At 42.2% G+C, this 22,305-nt stretch overlaps 1 long non-coding RNA gene across 1 annotated transcript; it reads left to right on the top strand.

Annotated features, from left to right (window-relative positions):
* Positions 1 to 4,952: 4,952 nt before the first annotated feature.
* LOC142249023 (uncharacterized) lies at positions 4,953 to 21,953 on the top strand. Its single transcript, XR_012724977.1, has 3 exons — positions 4,953 to 5,083; positions 5,283 to 5,353; positions 21,776 to 21,953. It is a non-coding gene; the product is annotated as an uncharacterized LOC142249023 (long non-coding RNA).
* Positions 21,954 to 22,305: the final 352 nt, after the last annotated feature.

Raw genomic sequence — 22,305 nt, 5'->3', positions numbered from 1 at the left:
TCGGCTGTATCATCGTTTGTCCGGCTGCTATCTATTGTGTATGGGGCTCCTTAGGGCGCAATAAGACGGCCATATAACTCAGATGACGATCGCATTGTAATGCTCGGACTGGCTGGCGGCTCTCCTGACCAGAGCTTGTCGGCAACTATTTCTATACAGCTGTCGTGCTCAGGATCAGGAGAGCCGCTGGCCAGTCCAAGCGTTACTATACGATCATGGTCCGCGTTATAGGGCCTTGTGACTGCGCACTTTCTAATCTGGAATAATACAATCTGATTTAGTTAATATTGAGGAACAGATGTGATTCTTTACAGTCATGAGAATAGGTAATTCGCAATAGCCCACAAGTAACAATTGTTGAATGTGCATACTCGGAAGGAGGGTGTCAGGGTTTTCCTACATGTAGCCGTTTTGTCAGGTTTTCTGGATCACAAGGACATTCAAGGTGCGTGAAGCCACATTATGTGAAAGTTGTCTGAAGCTTCAGATTTGGCCGGACTGACCAGTAGCGGGAATAAAGGGTCGGCCAGTTGGAATTTTAAGGCCGAGAGGAGCATTCGTGTGTCTGGAGGAGTCAGGAGTGAGAGATGTCGGCCGGACATTCATTAGTGATTCTGGGAGCCCTTCTTTATTACCTAAACACCGGATAGGTGATACATGTCTTATCGACCACCGATGGTACCCACGTGTTCCCATGCCTTCTGTTTGAATGGAGCTGCAGCCACTTATGTACAGTGCCTCTTTCCATTAGCCTTAGGGCATATTCAGACATCCGTGCACATGGGTCCGATCTTGGTTGACCGCAGGTCTCTGGACCCAAGACACGGCAGCTCTTTTATTCTATAAACCTACTGACAACGTCTCAGAATTTCCAAGCAATACATTTTGTATTTATTTTCTGAAAATGAGAAATGGTCAAAATAACAGCACAATGCACGGCTTTCACCTCAAATAATGCAAAGAATACAAGTTCATAATCATTTACACACAACAATATAATAATGTTTTACCTCAGGAAGATTCAGAAATCAATATTTTTGTGGAATAACCAATGCTTTTTAATCCCAGCTTTCATGCGTCTTGGCCGCTTTCCCACGCAAGTCTTCACACTGGTTTTGGGTGACCTTATGCCAACTCCTGGTGCAGAAATGTAAGCAGTTCTTTGTTTGATGGCTTATGACTATCCATCTTCCTCTTGATTACATTGCAGAGGTTTTCAATGAGGTTCAGGTCTGGAAATTGGGCTGGCCATGACAGGGTTTTGATGTGGTGGTCCTTCGTCCACATATTGATTGACCTAGCTGTGTGGCATGGCGCATTGTTCTGCTGGAAAACCAGTCCTGAGAGTTGGGTAACATTGCCTGAGCAGAAGGAAGCAACTGTTTTTCCAGGATAATCTTGTATGCGGCTTGATTCATACGCCCTTCGCAAAGTTTAATCTGCTAAATTCCAGCCTTGCTGAAGCATCCCCCAGATCATCACTGATCCTCCTCCAAATTTCACAGTGGGTGCAAGACACTGTGGCTTGTACGTCTCTCCAGGTCTCCATCTAACCATTAGACCAGAGGTTCCCAACTCCAGTCCTCAAGGCACACCAACAGTGCATGTTTTCAGGATTTCCTTAGTATTGCACAGGTGATAATTTAATCACCTGCAAAGGTGCTGAATCCAACACCCATGCAATGCTAAAGAAATCCTGAAAACATGCACTGTTGGTGTGCCTTGAGGACTGGAGTTGGGAAACTCTGCAGTAGACGACCAGGTGTTGGGCAAAGCTGAAAATTAGACTCATCACAGAAGATTACCTTACTCCAGTCCTCTATGGTCCAATCCTTATGGTCTTTGGCAAACTTCAGCCTGGCTCTCCTTTGCTTCTCATTGATGAAAGACTTTTTTTTTCTAGCTTTACATGACTTGAGCCCTGCTTCTAGGAGACTGTTACAAACTGTTCTTGCCGTGCACTTCACCCTAGCTGCCATTTGCCATTCCTTTTGTAGGTAACTGTCATGGCCAGCCCAATCTCCAGACCTGAACCCCATTGAAAACTTCTGGAATGTATCCAAGGGGAAGATGGATAGTCACAAGCCATCAAACAAAGAAGAACTTAAATGTTTGCCCCAGGAGTGGCATAAGGTCACCCAAAAGCCGTGTGAAGACTGGTGGAAAGCAGCCAAGACGCATGAAAGCTGGGATTAAACATCATGGTTATTTTCACAAAATATTGATTTCTGACTCTTCCTGAGGTAAAACATTATTAGTATTGTTGTTTCTAAATGATGAGGAACTTGTTTTCTTTACATTATGTGAGGTGAATACAATGTATTGTTCTGTTATTTTTCACCATTTCTCATTTTCAGAAAATAAATACAAAATGTATTACTTGGAAATTTGGAGACGTCGTCAGTAGATTATAGAATAAAGAACAATTTACATTTTACTCAAAAATATAAAGAGAAAAATCAGAAAAACTGACATCCCAGCACATCTGGTTGCAGAGCTTTGTCAGTTATGACTGTTATTTTTTACTACATAATTGCATACAATAAGCCGTAGCTTTTTTGGACCAAAGTGTAACACAACTTCTGCTTGGACTTTATCAGTGATGACAGATCGGTTTCGTCTCTGATCCTCTGCGATAATGCACTGGGTGGAGAACGTCAGCCGGGCGGTGTCTAAACCGGGGACTCATCAGGATGATTGTCAATGAAAATGGACTTCAAGCTACGAACAAGTAACCGGCCCTGATACAGGCACAACTGTAGGGAACAGACGCAGCTCCTGTCACCGCCGGTCGTGCTGTTAGGCCCTGATAATGTATCACCGGCTGACCGTATAGTGCTATATGGTAAACTGTGGGTCATCTGGATCATACAGGTATAAGGCCTCATTCAGATGTTCATGTGTTTTATGGTGCTATTCACTTGGCCATGTTTTTTTTACGACCGTGCGTGTGTGCAAAACACAAGGAGATGTGTCTGCGTTTTTTTCTTGCAAGGACCAATACAAGTCTGGGGGACAAAAAGACCATTAAACAGTTAGTCCTTTAATAATATAAAAGGCTACAAAAGTGATTTATAAGAAAAGAGAAAACAATATTGTTATTAATGTTCTATGGGTGCAATGATTTTACCGTCCTGTGCCGACAGTAATGCGATTATGGAGACGGATCAGTCGTTTTAATGATTGTTCTCTCCCTTTCATTTTCATCGGCCGGTGTAAACAGGACACTTCGGGCAATTACGTGTTGGTAAATAAATGTCAGGAGGTTGCATGACGCCAGGTTTACTCCTAAACAGGCCACGGATGCAGGGACCGTACCCTTCTACTGTGCCGAGAGGGGTGTATTGCACCGATAGCTGGGTATGTAGGACTGCACCCCATACTGTCCCCTTTTTAACAAGATTTTCCTGCAAAATAAACCTCAAAAGCCAATTGTAAAGATGATGCAAGGTGGGACCCTGTGCGCAAAAAAACAGATGTCATACGGCTGTAAAAAACGGACATGATTTTAGCATATTTAGCTGAATTAATATAATCATTTCTTACTTATGTTGTTAATACCAATTAATTGGCACATGTACTGCTTTTTTTCTGATGCAATACCAAACTTCCCCACCAGAGGGCACCCTTGACCTGAGAAGGCTTCCGTCTGCTTTCCTTCTATAGGTTTCAGGCTTTGTTCTGCCCCATTACTAGCCTCCATCACACTCTGGATATTGAGCGCTATTTCTCCTGTCAAAAAGACCGTTACCTTGGAGCGACTGATGGACCCCATAGGGCACAACGAGCTGCAGATTTGTCTCAGTGCTATGGCTTTCATTATAAACATGCCAGATTGCAGATGTGAAGCCTTACAAAGGGAGTGCAGAAACTGAAGGATCATTGATGCTGATTTATTTTCCTTCTATACATTAATAGGTCATTCCTTGCCATATGTACAGTCCATGCAGCTGCCCGTGGGTGCAGTTCCCGTCTGCCACCTTAAAAGCAGACCTTCGTGTCTGGAAAGCTGCCCATAAGATAGCTATGCTTCGCAGCAGGACCACCTTAAAGGGGTGGTCTGCTGAAATCCCCTATTCACAGGGTAGGAGAAAACGTGTTGGTCGGGTGCCAACCGTCTGGGACCTGCAGCGATTGGCAGAACGCGGCACTTTTATCCTCCTTAGTATAAAGTGACAGTGCTCGACGCTGCTTCGTTCATTCTTATGGGGCTGCTGAGAGCTGCATTTGGCTTTTTCTGACAGCCCCATTGGAAATGAACGGAGAGGTGATTAGACGTCTAACCTGCGGCTCTGTTTTGTACCCAGAATATGTGCCCATTGGGGATAAAAGATTCCCTGATTTGCCGATCGGTGTGGATCCCAATGGCCAGACCCCCACTGACCAGTACCTTATCACCTATTCTGCGGCTAGATGATAGCTAGTGTTATCCGCACCTCTTTTTTTTAGCCATAAGGCCGGCTATACTCCTTTTTGGTACTCACCAAAGTTGGAAGTTGGTCTTCGTTTTGTTCATCCTACTGCTTTTGCACTAACTGGATAACTGGGTGTTGGCTGCCCTGGTGGTCTGGTAGCGTCTCGGCTTTCTCTCTTCATTATGAAACTAGTGACAGAGTCAGGACTTGAGTCATTTCCATTCTTGACTCTCAACATTAAACGTGTTTCCTTTCTTTTGGCAGTCGTAGGGTTAATGCCAGTTTACTCTCCAGCAGCTTCTGACTCCTGGTCAGGTGTTTCCGGTTTGGGACCACTCCCAGTGCCTTAGTATACCCTGTGCTACCAGCAGAGGTTGCCAGTTATTCTCTTTGCCATTTGGATGCTGGTCCTGGAGGTGGAAGGAGCTGCTGAAACCCTCTCTTGAAGTTGCTGTGGTGGCTGCAGTCTTGGTGCTGACTGCAGCAGTTCATCCTTGTGTTTCCTCCTGTCTGTCTTCTTTCCTTGTGCAGCTGTGAGGCTAGCATCCCTTACTTGTCCACTCACTAGCCAGGACTATTGTAGGGTCACTCAAGGCTTCAGTTTCCTGTTGGGCAACAGATGAGGAACATGTACAGGGACTGGCTAGGAGTGCAGAGTACAGTTGAAGGTAAGTGGAGGAGGTGTCCATCTCCCTCTCACTAGTCCTAGGGCCTTCTGTTGGTTTAGTGTCCCCGCTGTACCCCTTGTTTATCGTGGTGTTACCCCTGTCATTGTGTGTTTTGGCTCACGCAAACTCTCCCCTCAGTCCATGCTGTGACAGGTAGGGAGGATTCAGCTTTTTTTCTAAGATCTATACTTTGTGTCAGCCCCCAGGTGGCAGCATATTACCCATAGTTCATGTTTCCCCTCAATGAAGATTACAAGAAGAGATTTTATGGTGAGTACCAAAAATCTTTAATTTTTTTTTTTTTTTTTTTGTAAGATGCAAGGTGAATTTAATTTGTCTTTAAATGTTCAGCAATCTACAATAAGAATATATTCTTCCTATAACTGGTTCGCTGAAGGAGACCACCACTTCTTTAAAAATAGTCTTTCACTTAACAGTAACTTCATATCAGCACTCAGGAGATAGCGGGCATGCATTCTCATACATTTCTTTATCAACATGAAGTACACTGACTATCAAAAGGGTAACAATGTTTTGATTGTCATGCTCCATATTTCTCAACCATCACGGCTTTAAGCGTGCGACGACCTTCATTTTCTAGACAGTCATCTTGGCTATTTCATACATAAGTATGACTTGCAACTATTTAGTATATGATTTGTTATGCAGATTCATGTCATGTCACTGCATTGTTATGGTTTTGCTCCTAAAAATCTAAATTTTAGTTTTTATTTTGTTAGTATTTTTTAAATCCATCTTTGACTCTCTGTATTGTTTTGGGCTCTCAATCACATTTTAAGCATGTCTCGATCGAAATCTTATCCCACATCTCTTCTACATGTTTCCAATGTTGGTGTATACTGGTCGACTCACTTGGGGATGTATACAGCTTTTTCTTCTAAGTGTTCAGTTAGCTTGAGTTCTGGGGCCAATTCTGCACCTCTACTTCATTGTTACTCTACCATTTCTTTCAACTTTCTGCCAATCTCGGCGTATACTTCGGGTCGTTGTCCTGCTATAACACTATGTCGTCCTTTTCATACCCATAGTACTCGAGTGTGTGAAGTAACTCGTTTTGTAGGACACTCCCATATAGCTCAGCATTGAGATCACCATCCATCCTGGTCAAGTGTCCAATGACTTTGGCTGTGAAACAACCCCTTGTCATCAGGCTTCCTCACTGAACCTCACAATTTCTTCAATTTCTCGATCCATTAGCCTCTTTTCCCCTTATTTCTTCCAGACCCATTTACACCCATTAGAGCTTTCTATTGACTTTCATCTCATTGCTCCAAATCGCCCATTTCCAATCTTCCACTTTTTTGACTTTTTTTCAAACTTGACGCTCCTTATGATGATATTGAAGTCGCGGCTTCTTCACCTTTTTTCTGGCCACCATTCCAGACTTGTCTAACATGCGTTGCACAGTACTTGCACAGACGTCTGTGTTCTCAATATTATGAAGCATACGAGCCGCCTCAACTGCCGTATTTGTCGCACTAAAACTCATAGACCTTATGATGAGACGACTTGTTGACTCCGATATTTTGCCTGGACGTCACCTCTTGGCTTTTGAATGGATGTATGGACTTCATTTTGTATTCTTCCAACTGTCATGGCCTCACATGATGCAGTTTTGCCAATATTCTTGGCCAAGAGACCACTATCGATGAGATGGATGATGATTTAACTCTTTTCATTAGAAATCTTCTACATGGCTGCTCCTCAATTCGAACCAGTGACCTTTCACTTGGGAATCACACACTGAACTTTTAGGGAATGTGAGAACAGGTAGTAATTTCTAGTATACAGGAAGAAAAAAATGTTGCTACAAAGAGCAAAACAGTAACAATGCAGTGATCTGGCAAAAATCTGCATAACTAATCATTTGGTACATAGCTGCAAATCAAATTTTATGTACGAGATAGCCAAGATGATTGTCTATAAAATAAAGGTCGTCTCACGCTCAAAGATGTAGTGGATGGTGAGACATGGAGCCTAAAAGTCAAAAATTCTAAACATTGTTACTCCTTTGCTAGTCAGTATCTCCACCCACAGTCTGTCCACTTCTTCCATCTTAGTTTTTCCTGTCCTCACTAGTCCTGTTTGTTTTACCACCACCCAGCTCAACATCACCGTACAGTTTGTGAGAGTCATTATTTTCCTACTGCGGCTCTGTGTCTTGTTCTCCTCGTAAAGGAGGTGGGTTGCCAATATGACTGAACTATAGCTTCATGCTTACTGACTCCTATGGAACATTTGCTCTGGGGACAGCCTTTGTTTTATGTTCTATTCCATCTGGGCCTGTTACTTTCAAGAGTTGTAAACTTCCCAGGGCCTTGTAGCTGAGTATCCTATTTGTGGACTCGTCTCACCTGGTCACTCGTTCTTGGTCAGTCTGCTGAACCGACTCCATCGTCCAGTCACCTTTTTCTCACACTGTGTCTCTTCTAGCTGCAAGTACATCCACATCATGCAGCCTTGTTGGCTAACCAGACCTTAGGTCTGCTCTAGTCACCTCCATCTGATGTTTCACAGGAAACCCTCACTTTCCCTGCACACTAACCACTCCCACTATGGCCTAGTCCCAACTATTAACTTTGTCTGACCCTACTGTCAGCATAACACATACAACACTACTACATAACACAGTTCACATGACAATAACGCAATTTGTGTCTTCTGGGAGGAAACGTGACAAGTCCATCTCCTTACATTTTCACTTATGGGTTGTCTCTGTACATGTAAGTTCAGGCAAGTGAGCATGTATTCTCAATAGGTAGAGGGGAGTGTGTGTCTGCTACACATTTTTGTCAGCTGAGTATCTCCCATGAGAACAAGGGATGCTAGACATGCTGAAATCAAACATGCCTTACCCTTCTTCCTCGCAACACCTGCTGCCAGGATCAGTCGGAACACCTCCATACACATTATTTGGTTTATATCAGCGTGTTGAGGCAAACTGTTTGAGTCACGAGGAGGTGCTCTATAACCGGCTATTAAAGGGGAAATTGCATCCAGGCCATCTGCCGAATGTGCCCACCTTTCTCAATACGGACTATGAATATTTGGGCCCCACTCGTTTTTTTTCTTGGTGCTTAAGTACTGCCCCCGTGTCAGCAGCCGAGCTGCTCGGATCTGGATCCGCAGTGGCTTGAGGGGCGTCCGGATCCGGGGGTCTCACGGCCACTGGAATAAAGGGGGTTATTTACAGGCGGTATGGTATATTGAGAGTTCGTGATGCCACCCGTGGTGTGTGGTAAGGTGGAGTACCACCGCTATTCCTGGGAGTACCCGGTGGCGATGGAGTGGGCAGCCAGGTGTTTAACCCCTCCATGGATAGGGGGAATGGCCGGGACTCGGTGATGGTGACAGGGATGTGCCGTTAGGGAGCTAAGGGTCACTAACTCAGTCACACCGCTGCTGCTGAGGGGGAGCACGTTTGGGTCCCGTTTCTGTTGGTGTTGCCTGTTGATCTGTGACCTTTTCCCGTGGCACCTTGTTGTTTTCTGGTTGGTCCCTGTAGCCTAAAACTAGTCGGGTCCCGCTCCCCAGTATGGCTAACTGGGGGAGCTTGCTCTCAGGGTTCACGCTTGGAATTTCTTGGACCGTATTGGTGGAAAGTCCTATCTTGCTTGTTGTGCTAGTACCCCGATTTTGGAGCGGGTGGAGAGCGGATCTTGAAGGCTCCGTTCTCGCCGGGCGAATTGTCAGGTTGCCTGAAGCTGCTCCCTGACCTATGGTCCACGTACCCCGTCGTGTCCTGGTTCCAGCCCGGTGATGGTACAAGGCCACCGGCTGTCCTCCATGACAATGCCATGCCCCTTGTCATGATCCCCTGTGACCAGGGGTCCAGCTCCTACCAGGCCCAGACCAACGTCTGCTACCTAGTAGTTCCAAGGAGCCCAGCTCCTGACCTCCTCTCACTTTCACTGACTGACTCCTGACCCCACCTTAACCAACCCCCCAAGACCCTATTCCACTCAGGCTGTCCACTGGTGGGTGTGGTGCAGAGTGTTCCTAGGATTTTGATTAGCTGGTTTTGGCAACACCATTGGTTAGGGACCCCTAACCAAGGAGGAGGTGGATATTGCACAGAAGGGCAGATTGCACAATACCCTGTGACTACCTGATAGGCCAGGGCTTCACACTTATTTTTCTCATGCTCCTCAGTCCCTAGGACTGTTTGATTTCCAACATTCAAGGAAACATCAATGATCTTGGGAGAAGCATAAGGAAGGTCATATCTTTGGAAATTATTGCAACACCTCCTTCCCCACAGTCTTACAGACAGTTTCCTTGGCCACACATGGAGAAACTATCAACAGAGAAATCCCAACTCCCAACAATATGATGATGGATTTATCAGCTGTGCTACAAGAGCCGAACATCAGGAGATGGAGATCTTCACTCAAACTGAGACATCTGGTACAAGAGCAATGGCCATCTGGAGAAAAAAAGCACAGGAAGAGACAGCAGGACAGAATATGAAGAAGAGACATTTTAAAGGAAATTATTTTCTGAGACAAGAAACATAAAAATACAAAAGACAAGGAGACAACAGAACAGCAGACAATATTAACTTCCTGAAAAGCAACATACAAATTCTGCAATGTTTAGGCTTCAGACTCGGATTTGACCCAAGAGTAACTGTCTGCATTACAGATGTAAAGCCGAGAGCCCCCACCATTCAACTGAACTGAACGTACAGGGCCATAGGCATCTAGGCAAAAAATACAACTTACTGTTGTGATATCCGTACATGACATGGAGGTAAAACTGTCTACAAGATAGACCAATTCCCGTGTACATGTGATATACTTCTAGTCTTCCAGTACTTACCTAAACGCAACCGCCGATCTTCACAAGATCTCCTTCTCTCCTCCCCTCTTATCTCCTCTTCCCACCATCGCATACAAGATTTCTCCTGTGCTTTTCACATACTCTGGAACTTTCTACCCCAGCATATCAGACTCTCACCTACTGGAGACCTTCAAAAGGAACCTGAAGACCTACCTCTTCCGACAAGCCTACAACCTGCAGTTGCCCTCAGTCCACTATAGCGCCGCATGACCCACTCTACCCTCACCTCCTGTAGCATCACCCATCCCTGTAGACTGTGAGCCCTCGCGGGCAGGGACCTCTATCCTCCTGTACCTGTCTGTGCCTTGAAATGTTCATGATTATTGTACTTGTCTATGTATGCCTCTTTTTTACATGTAAAGACCATGGAATAAATGGCCCTTTACATTGTATTGTTGATTCTTCCTTTTAGGTCTGAAGAAGGGGAATTGAGCCCTGAAACGTGTGGACCTATGAAATAACAGAAAAAAATTATTAATAATCAACAATCTCTCCATTCGGTGGCAGCGCAGCATTAACGCCGCTTTTCCTTTCCACCACTGAATATTAACCCACGTGGTGAAGCTGCGGCAGCCGCCATGGTAGCATAGAGCTCACATATATATACATTAACCCCATTAAAATAAATAAATACACATGACTCAGAGATGCAATGGCAAAAAATGGCCGTGTTGCTTTATTAATGGTTACGTTAAAATGTATAACTTTAAATACTTTTCCATAACTAAATAGTTCCAACCATTACCAAAAATTTTACATATCCATAAAACATATAAAAACCATAAATCCACCCAACGAAAGTTGGGTGATTTTTTTCCCATCTAATGAAACAAACACGACATCATATAAATATAAAAGGGGGAGGGCGGGTGGGTGATTCTTCTGGCTTGACAGGTGACACTGACACAGCTGACTAGAACAGCTGTAATTTATCCAAATTTCTTCCCGCTCAAAACTACCACTGACCAATCAAAATCTTCAAAATTGAGCGCGCAACAGGCTGAAGAAAAAACCGGCTCCAGCCTGTTCGCGTTACCAGCTGCTATTCAGAAATTAACCCTTCACAGTCAGCACAAAATTAACACACAACCCAAATACCATATAAAAAGCATTGGAATAATAAAATAATGCAATATATAGAAAAAACAGATAAAAGAAGAGAAAGTAGAAGATAAAAAGGGGAGGCTCATGCTACCATGTAATCCCCAGGCTTATTGCCTCTGGGGATTTCCCATTACTTTATAAGCCTGCATAGAGTTGCGACTTTCACAACCCCATTAGGTTAGTGTAACTTCGTGCATTTTGCAAATCTATATCTGGTATGACCCTATTTGCGCTAGTTGACTCATAGTCAATTAGAAATTAAGAGAGAGAGCATGCAGAGGGTAAAACTGGTGAAAATGCAAAATACAAGGCATATTAGAATAATAAATGGTGTTATTCCTCAGACACACACACAGGACATCATATCCTGAAAAGTTTCTTGAAAGTATAGTTACCCTTTAACAGTCACTAAACCCAACATTAAAATATTTGCCTATACTCGTATACTTGTTGTGGCGGTTGGGTACTGTTTGCATGATCTGTAATTTACCCTTCCGTAATGCCACAGATTCTGTCACATAGATCTAATGACCTTGATATGACCATTCAGCCGTGATGGCGCGATGACATGTAGGTTACTGTGCAGCATAGCTTGTGATAGTCATCAGTATGTTGCACCTGTGTCACTCCATCATATACCATCGGGGGCCGTCCACATCCTGCAATAAACTCCTATATTAACCATGTGTTGGTAAGAATGGCCTTGTTTTCAATACTATGTGGTTGTTTTTATGAAGTTTTCTGTGATTTGCTTTTAAAGTTTCTGGCAATGCAAACAATTACAGTTTCTGAGAATGAAACTGAGCGTTAACAATTGGGCCATGTGTCTATGAAATATTTTCCTTTCTAATAAGAGGAATATTTTTTTAAGAAAATCTGTACAATGTAATTTATTCAGTCCTATGTATTTGGTGAGTTTTTACCTCAGTATCTGTAAGGCCTTGGGCACACGATGAGTATTTGGTGAGTTTTTACCTCAGTATCTGTAAGGCCTTGGGCACACTTGCGATTGACTCACACGAGTGCAATGTGAGAGAATTTCGCATTGCACTCGGACCAATGTTAATCAATGAGGCAGCTCTGATCTGCTTGTTTTTTCTCAGTCCAAATCAGACTGAGAAAAAAACCGCAGCGTGCTGCGATTTCTAGAGTTTCTCGTGCGAGTCTCTACAATGCAAGTCTATGGGTGCGAGAAAAAAACGGATGTCACTCAGACGGCACATGGACCATTAAAGTGTCATCCGGTTTTCTCAATACAATTCTATCGTGAAGGAGAGAACACTGTAAATGCTCCTGTACATGACTGTAAAAAAGTAACAGCTGCTGAGAAAAAAATCGTCTTACTCTCCGGCATAAGAATCGGACTGATTTTTCAATTGCAAGTGTGACGCCGGTCTAAGGCCTAATATACACAATGAGTATCTGGTGAGTTTTTACATCTGTAAGTCCTTGTGCACACATTGAGTATTTGGTGAGTTTTTACCTCCGTATCTGTAAGGCCACATGTACACATTCAGTATTTACCTCCGTATCTGTAAGGCCACATGTACACATTCAGTATTCACCTCCGTATCTGTAAGGCCACATGTACACATTCAGTATTTACCTCAGTATCTATAAGGCCACATGTACACATTCAGTATTTACCTCCGTATCTGTAAGGCCACATGTAGACATTCAGTATTTACCTCAGTATCTGTAAGGCCACATGTACACATTCAGTATTTATAAGGCCACATGTACACATTCAGTATTTACCTCAGTATGTGTAAGGCCACATGTACACATTCAGTATTTACCTCAGTATCTGTAAGGCCACATGTACACATTCAGTATTTACCTCCGTATGTGTAAGGCCACATGTACACATTCATTATTTACCTCAGTATCTGTAAGGCCACATGTACACATTCAGTATTTACCTCAGTTTGTGTAAGGCCACATGTACACATTCAGTATTTACCTCCGTATCTGTAAGGCCACATGTAGACATTCAGTATTTACCTCAGTATCTGTAAGGCCACATGTACACATTCAGTATTTACCTCCGTATCTGTAAGGCCACATGTACACATTCAGTATTTATAAGGCCACATGTACACATTCAGTATTTACCTCAGTATGTGTAAGGCCACATGTACACATTCAGTATTTACCTCAGTATCTGTAAGGCCACATGTACACATTCAGTATTTACCTCCGTATGTGTAAGGCCACATGTACACATTCATTATTTACCTCAGTATCTGTAAGGCCACATGTACACATTCAGTATTTACCTCAGTATGTGTAAGGCCACATGTACACATTCAGTATTTACCTCCGTATCTGTAAGGCCACATGTAGACATTCAGTATTTACCTCAGTATCTGTAAGGCCACATGTACACATTCAGTATTTACCTCCGTATCTGTAAGGCCACATGTACACATTCAGTATTTATAAGGCCACATGTACACATTCAGTATTTACCTCAGTATGTGTAAGGCCACATGTACACATTCAGTATTTACCTCAGTATCTGTAAGGCCACATGTACACATTCAGTATTTACCTCCGTATGTGTAAGGCCACATGTACACATTCATTATTTACCTCAGTATCTGTAAGGCCACATGTACACATTCAGTATTTACCTCAGTATGTGTAAGGCCACATGTACACATTCAGTATTTACCTCCGTATCTGTAAGGCCACATGTAGACATTCAGTATTTACCTCAGTATCTGTAAGGCCACATGTACACATTCAGTATTTACCTCAGTATCGCTAAGGCCACATGTACACATTCAGTATTTATAAGGCCACATGTACACATTCATTATTTACCTCAGTATGTGTAAGGCCACATGTACACATTCAGTATTTACCTCAGTATCTGTAAGGCCACATGTACACATTCAGTATTTATAAGGCCACATGTACACATTCAGTATTTACCTCAGTATGTGTAAGGCCACATGTACACATTCATTATTTACCTCAGTATCTGTAAGGCCACATGTACACATTCAGTATTTATAAGGCCACATGTACACATTCATTATTTACCTCAGTATCTGTAAGGCCACATGTACACATTCAGTATTTACCTCAGTATGTGTAAGGCCACATGTACACATTCAGTATTTACCTCAGTATGTGTAAGGCCACATGTACACATTCAGTATTTACCTCAGTATGTGTAAGGCCACATGTACACATTCAGTATTTACCTCAGTATGTGTAAGGCCACATGTACACATTCAGTATTTACCTCAGTATGTGTAAGGCCACATGTACACATTCATTATTTACCTCAGTATGTGTAAGGCCACATGTACACATTCAGTATTTACCTCAGTATGTGTAAGGCCACATGTACACATTCAGTATTTACCTCAGTATCTGTAAGGCCACATGTACACATTCAGTATTTATAAGGCCACATGTACACATTCAGTATTTACCTCAGTATGTGTAAGGCCACATGTACACATTCATTATTTACCTCAGTATCTGTAAGGCCACATGTACACATTCAGTATTTATAAGGCCACATGTACACATTCATTATTTACCTCAGTATCTGTAAGGCCACATGTACAGATTCAGTATTTACCTCAGTATGTGTAAGGCCACATGTACACATTCAGTATTTACCTCAGTATGTGTAAGGCCACATGTACACATTCAGTATTTACCTCAGTATGTGTAAGGCCACATGTACACATTCAGTATTTACCTCAGTATGTGTAAGGCCACATGTACACATTCAGTATTTACCTCAGTATGTGTAAGGCCACATGTACACATTCATTATTTACCTCAGTATGTGTAAGGCCACATGTACACATTCAGTATTTACCTCAGTATGTGTAAGGCCACATGTACACATTCAGTATTTACCTCAGTATCTGTAAGGCCACATGTACACATTCAGTATTTACCTCAGTATGTGTAAGGCCACATGTACACATTCAGTATTTACCTCAGTATGTGTAAGGCCACATGTAGACATTCAGTATTTACCTCAGTATCTGTAAGGCCACATGTACACATTCAGTATTTACCTCAGTATCTGTAAGGCCACATGTACACATTCAGTATTTACCTCAGTATCGCTAAGGCCACATGTACACATTCAGTATTTATAAGGCCACATGTACACATTCATTATTTACCTCAGTATGTGTAAGGCCACATGTACACATTCATTATTTACCTCAGTATCTGTAAGGCCACATGTACACATTCAGTATTTATAAGGCCACATGTACACATTCAGTATTTACCTCAGTATGTGTAAGGCCACATGTACACATTCATTATTTACCTCAGTATCTGTAAGGCCACATGTACACATTCAGTATTTATAAGGCCACATGTACACATTCAGTATTTACCTCAGTATGTGTAAGGCCACATGTACACATTCAGTATTTACCTCAGTATCTGTAAGGCCACATGTACACATTCAGTATTTACCTCCGTATGTGTAAGGCCACATGTACACATTCATTATTTACCTCAGTATCTGTAAGGCCACATGTACACCTTCAGTATTTACCTCAGTATGTGTAAGGCCACATGTACACATTCAGTATTTACCTCCGTATCTGTAAGGCCACATGTACACATTCAGTATTTACCTCAGTATCTGTAAGGCCACATGTAGACATTCAGTATTTACCTCAGTATCTGTAAGGCCACATGTACACATTCAGTATTTACCTCAGTATCGCTAAGGCCACATGTACACATTCAGTATTTATAAGGCCACATGTACACATTCAGTATTTACCTCAGTATGTGTAAGGCCACATGTACACATTCAGTATTTACCTCAGTATCTGTAAGGCCACATGTACACATTCAGTATTTACCTCCGTATGTGTAAGGCCACATGTACACATTCATTATTTACCTCAGTATCTGTAAGGCCACATGTACACATTCAGTATTTACCTCAGTATGTGTAAGGCCACATGTACACATTCAGTATTTACCTCCGTATCTGTAAGGCCACATGTAGACATTCAGTATTTACCTCAGTATCTGTAAGGCCACATGTACACATTCAGTATTTACCTCAGTATCGCTAAGGCCACATGTACACATTCAGTATTTATAAGGCCACATGTACACATTCATTATTTACCTCAGTATCTGTAAGGCCACATGTACACATTCAGTATTTATAAGGCCACATGTACACATTCAGTATTTACCTCAGTATGTGTAAGGCCACATGTACACATTCATTATTTACCTCAGTATCTGTAAGGCCACATGTACACATTCAGTATGTGTAAGGCCACATGTACACATTCATTATTTACCTCAGTATCTGTAAGGCCACATGTACACATTCAGTATTTATAAGGCCACATGTACACATTCATTATTTACCTCAGTATCTGTAAGGCCACATGTACACATTCAGTATTTACCTCAGTATGTGTAAGGCCACATGTACACATTCAGTATTTACCTCAGTATGTGTAAGGCCACATGTACACATTCAGTATTTACCTCAGTATGTGTAAGGCCACATGTACACATTCAGTATTTACCTCAGTATGTGTAAGGCCACATGTACACATTCAGTATTTACCTCAGTATGTGTAAGGCCACATGTACACATTCATTATTTACCTCAGTATGTGTAAGGCCACATGTACACATTCAGTATTTACCTCAGTATGTGTAAGGCCACATGTACACATTCAGTATTTACCTCAGTATCTGTAAGGCCACATGTACACATTCAGTATTTACCTCAGTATGTGTAAGGCCACATGTACACATTCAGTATTTACCTCAGTATGTGTAAGGCCACATGTAGACATTCAGTATTTACCTCAGTATCTGTAAGGCCACATGTACACATTCAGTATTTACCTCAGTATCTGTAAGGCCACATGTACACATTCAGTATTTACCTCAGTATCGCTAAGGCCACATGTACACATTCAGTATTTATAAGGCCACATGTACACATTCATTATTTACCTCAGTATGTGTAAGGCCACATGTACACATTCATTATTTACCTCAGTATCTGTAAGGCCACATGTACACATTCAGTATTTATAAGGCCACATGTACACATTCAGTATTTACCTCAGTATGTGTAAGGCCACATGTACACATTCATTATTTACCTCAGTATCTGTAAGGCCACATGTACACATTCAGTATTTATAAGGCCACATGTACACATTCAGTATTTACCTCAGTATGTGTAAGGCCACATGTACACATTCAGTATTTACCTCAGTATCTGTAAGGCCACATGTACACATTCAGTATTTACCTCCGTATGTGTAAGGCCACATGTACACATTCATTATTTACCTCAGTATCTGTAAGGCCACATGTACACCTTCAGTATTTACCTCAGTATGTGTAAGGCCACATGTACACATTCAGTATTTACCTCCGTATCTGTAAGGCCACATGTACACATTCAGTATTTACCTCAGTATCTGTAAGGCCACATGTAGACATTCAGTATTTACCTCAGTATCTGTAAGGCCACATGTACACATTCAGTATTTACCTCAGTATCGCTAAGGCCACATGTACACATTCAGTATTTATAAGGCCACATGTACACATTCATTATTTACCTCAGTATGTGTAAGGCCACATGTACACATTCATTATTTACCTCAGTATCTGTAAGGCCACATGTACACATTCAGTATTTACCTCAGTATCTGTAAGGCCACATGTACACATTCAGTATTTATAAGGCCACATGTACACATTCAGTATTTACCTCAGTATGTGTAAGGCCACATGTACACATTCAGTATGTGTAAGGCCACATGTACACATTCATTATTTACCTCAGTATCTGTAAGGCCACATGTACACATTCAGTATTTATAAGGCCACATGTACACATTCATTATTTACCTCAGTATCTGTAAGGCCACATGTACACATTCAGTATTTATAAGGCCACATGTACACATTCATTATTTACCTCAGTATCTGTAAGGCCACATGTACACATTCAGTATTTACCTCAGTATGTGTAAGGCCACATGTACACATTCAGTATTTACCTCAGTATGTGTAAGGCCACATGTACACATTCAGTATTTACCTCAGTATGTGTAAGGCCACATGTACACATTCAGTATTTACCTCCGTATCTGTAAGGCCACATGTACACATTCAGTATTTACCTCAGTATGTGTAAGGCCACATGTACACATTCATTATTTACCTCAGTATCTGTAAGGCCACATGTACACATTCAGTATTTACCTCAGTATGTGTAAGGCCACATGTACACATTCAGTATTTACCTCAGTATGTGTAAGGCCACATGTACACATTCAGTATTTACCTCAGTATGTGTAAGGCCACATGTACACATTCAGTATTTACCTCCGTATCTGTAAGGCCACATGTACACATTCAGTATTTACCTCAGTATGTGTAAGGCCACATGTACACATTCATTATTTACCTCAGTATCTGTAAGGCCACATGTACACATTCAGTATTTACCTCAGTATGTGTAAGGCCACATGTACACATTCATTATTTACCTCAGTATGTGTAAGGCCACATGTACACATTCAGTATTTACCTCAGTATGTGTAAGGCCACATGTACACATTCAGTATTTACCTCAGTATGTGTAAGGCCACATGTACACATTCATTATTTACCTCAGTATGTGTAAGGCCACATGTACACATTCAGTATTTACCTCAGTATGTGTAAGGCCACATGTACACATTCAGTATTTACCTCAGTAAAGTCTTCCACTCCTGGTTTTGGTCTCCAAATACTCAGGTAACAAAACTCACCAAATACTCAATGTGTGGACGTGGCCTAAGATGACTACTTTTCATTGTATTTTTTTGTGGCCACTGAAAAACAATAATTTGGGGGTTTGAATTTTTTTTTCTTTTGGGGGGGGGGTGGATTTCTTTGTGTACAGTATGGGTTAGATCATTTTATATTTAGGTGGATGCAATTTTTATGGATGCGTCAATACTGAAAATGAATATTTTTTTAATATCTTTATTTTTAATTCGTGAAAAAAGGATGATTTAATTTTTTATGGTTATTTTTATTTTTCTTATGATTAAAAAAAAATATTCCTGTTAGATACATCTGCTGGGTATGGTGCGGGCTCAGCTCCAGAGCATGCTTTATAAAACTCGCACCTGCTGCATGACTTAAAGGGTGGTTCACTACTCTGCAATAGTGGCCACATCTCTGTAAAACTTATAGGAAAGGCTTTTTTTTAGATACCTTGTGTTGCCAATTCTGCCTCTGAGTGGCGCTATCGCGGTCCGCTCATGCCCATGAAGTGGCCCCCGGGCTCAGTGACCTCTGGGATCTGGTGATGTCACGTCAGCTTCCAGTTGACCCAATATCACCGCGGCTGGCCCCAGTCTCCCTGAGTGACTGAGCTGTGGGTGGTGTTTCACCGCTTGTCACAGCCCAGCATCTCTCCCGCTTGTGGTGCTCTGCAGTAAAGGAGAGAGAGCATGTGATGTTACAGTACATTACAGTTAGAAATTACTCTTAGCCTTGATCACAGCTGCAGCATATTTTTTCATCATGTCCTTCCGTTAAATACATCCACTCCTGTCTTTACTCCATGCCGGTGATAGGTATTCTCTATACTGATCAAGTTGATGGAGCTACTCTCTGCATAGCTGTGATGTTGTTTCAGTTGCAACTGTGAAGTTTCCTGCTGAAGAAACCGAGTGCTTTTTGTTGTGTCTTTGTCTTACATTTCTTGTTTTTTGTTGTAGTAGTGGGACTAGTGTCCTGCTGGCCAACACCCTAGCCATGGTAAGTTCAGGGTCAGCGAGGGCCTAGGTATGTGATGGCGCACGGGGGGAAGTACCTGTCTAGGGACGTTAGGGAGTGTGAGGATCAGGCACAGGTGAGTGTGAGGCGGTGACCCCTCTCCCTATTGCCAGGGTCTTCCTTTATATCTTCAGTGGTTTTCCCTCTGTGTTGCGCTGCACGCTGGGCGTTCCCTCTCCCTGATGTGGCACTCACACAGTCATCACTAGTAAAGTCCTCGAAAACCCCTTTAACTTTAACAATGTTAAGGCCCATGTGACCTCGTAGGGTCTAGTCAGAAGGGTTCCAAAAGGAAGAATCGGAATGAGAAGAAGATCAACGAGCAGGAGGACTAAGCAAGGCTGGGATAGGTATGGAAAGGGCTTAGTAGAGGCGAGACTAAAGGCCACTTTACACACAGCGACATTGCTAGTGATGTCGCTAGTGAAGGCACCCGCCCCCGTCGGTTGTGCGTCACGGGCAAATCGCTGTTCGTGGCGCACAACATCGCTAGGACCTGTCACACTATACTTACCTGCCTAGCGATGTCGCTGTGGCCTGCGAACCGCTTCCTTCTAAGGGGGCAGTTTGTGCGGCGTCACAGCGACGTCACTAAGCGGCCGCCCAATAGAAGCGGAGGCAGAATATCCCGCCCACCTCCTTCCTTCCTCATTGCCGGCGGCCGCAGGTACGATGTTGTTCTTCGTTCTTGTGGTGTCACACATAGCGATGTGTGCTGCTGCAGGAATAACGAACAACCTGTGTCCTGCAACAGCAACGATATTTGGGATTAGAACAACGTGTCAACGATATGGTGAGTATTTTTGATCGTTAGCGGTCGTTCGTACGTTTCACACGCAACAACGTCGCTAACGAGGCCGGATGTGCGTCACGAATTCCGTGACCCCAATGACATCTTGTTAGCGATGTCGTTGCGTGTAAACCGGCCTTAAGAGTTTATTTTTTTTATAACTCCTTTATGGCTCTCAGAATTAATAAAAATAGTGGCCGAAAAGCAAAGTTGATAAGTTTAGAATCAATACGCTCATTGTTAAAGAACACAAGGGTGAAAAATGGCCGTCTGAAGTAGGACTACGGTCACTTTTTGGTGTTTCATTGGCCTTATCTTGTGTGTTAGCAGAGCTTGTTTAATCTTTCCCACATCGAGTTCAGTTAACAGAACCTGCAATCACATATGACACTTATTGTCTTATGAATTTGATATAAAAAAAACCCTACGTAAAAAAAAAATGTAAATGTTTATATATAAAATTTCGAGACAAAATGGGGTGCGCTTTACACTCATGGATGTCATATTGTCCATGTGTGCAACATTTATTCATAATACAAAAAACTAATGACTGCGTTGATTTACAGCTTTGGATTGTGTTTTTTTTTATTTAGGATTAATGGTCTTTAATGTGCGGCATGATGGAGTCGCTCATATGTTTATGATATAATAAAATCCGCGCAGGGTGACACGACATGGGCTCTGTCGGTGTAGGTAGTGCCCCTCATTGTGTTCACAAGTGTAGAGAAACTTCAGCCATATGGAAATGGTCCCAGGACAGATGCCTGCGATGGAACAGATGAAGACAGTTATCTGAAGGGGATAGTGCGAACCTCAGATCAGCTGTACACATGTGCGCCACAGACCCCCCCCTCACAGCTTAGTGTCAGCCACCTGATTCCACTTTAAATAATTCTTTGGTCAGAAGGGAGGTGGAGGGGTGATTTGCTACCCCTCATAAAGTCTGAAGCGCAGCCTCCCCCCTGCAGTAGGTAATCACTAGGGGGTACTTTGGAGGTTCTGCTTACTTTAACAAGTCTTATTCCACTAAGCACCCTTTAATGTAAGCAACTTGTCCATGACATTGTTACTGACGCTGCTTTGGGGGGATCTTTTTTTCTAAGGATCGTCTCTGCAGAAAGCTTGACAGAGGGAAGTCACATCAGCAGCCCCCTCAGCCATACGCTGATCCTGGGAAGATGCTGGAGAGGGAAACTGAAGACCTGGGGGCTTAGAGACTGGAAAACCTGGGGGAGGAGGGATTCCTAACCCAAAAAACATGCTATCTCAGATCATATATCCTTGGCTGCAATGTATCTTACAAAAAACTATTACAATAAATAATATAAATTTTGCAACATTAAAATAAGTCACAATTCATATTTACTTATTTAAATTTATTAAAAAACTAATAATAAAAATATTTTTCATTTATATAGTACCAACTGATATGCCATAGTACTTTATAATTCAGAGGGAACATGTAACAATAAGATAATATTATTATTATTATTATTATTACTACATTATTATTTTTTTTATACACTTTACAATTCAGAAGGGACATGTACAAATAAGAATAGTAATAATAATTATGATTATTATTTTTATTTATGCACTTTACAATTCGGAAGGGACATGTACAAATAATAAT

The sequence above is a fragment of the Anomaloglossus baeobatrachus genome, chromosome 8, assembly GCF_048569485.1.
Source record: "Anomaloglossus baeobatrachus isolate aAnoBae1 chromosome 8, aAnoBae1.hap1, whole genome shotgun sequence".
NCBI lineage: Eukaryota > Metazoa > Chordata > Amphibia > Anura > Aromobatidae > Anomaloglossus > Anomaloglossus baeobatrachus.
The sequence above is the reverse complement of the archived record's forward strand: the minus strand, read 5'-3'. Positions and strand labels throughout refer to the sequence as shown.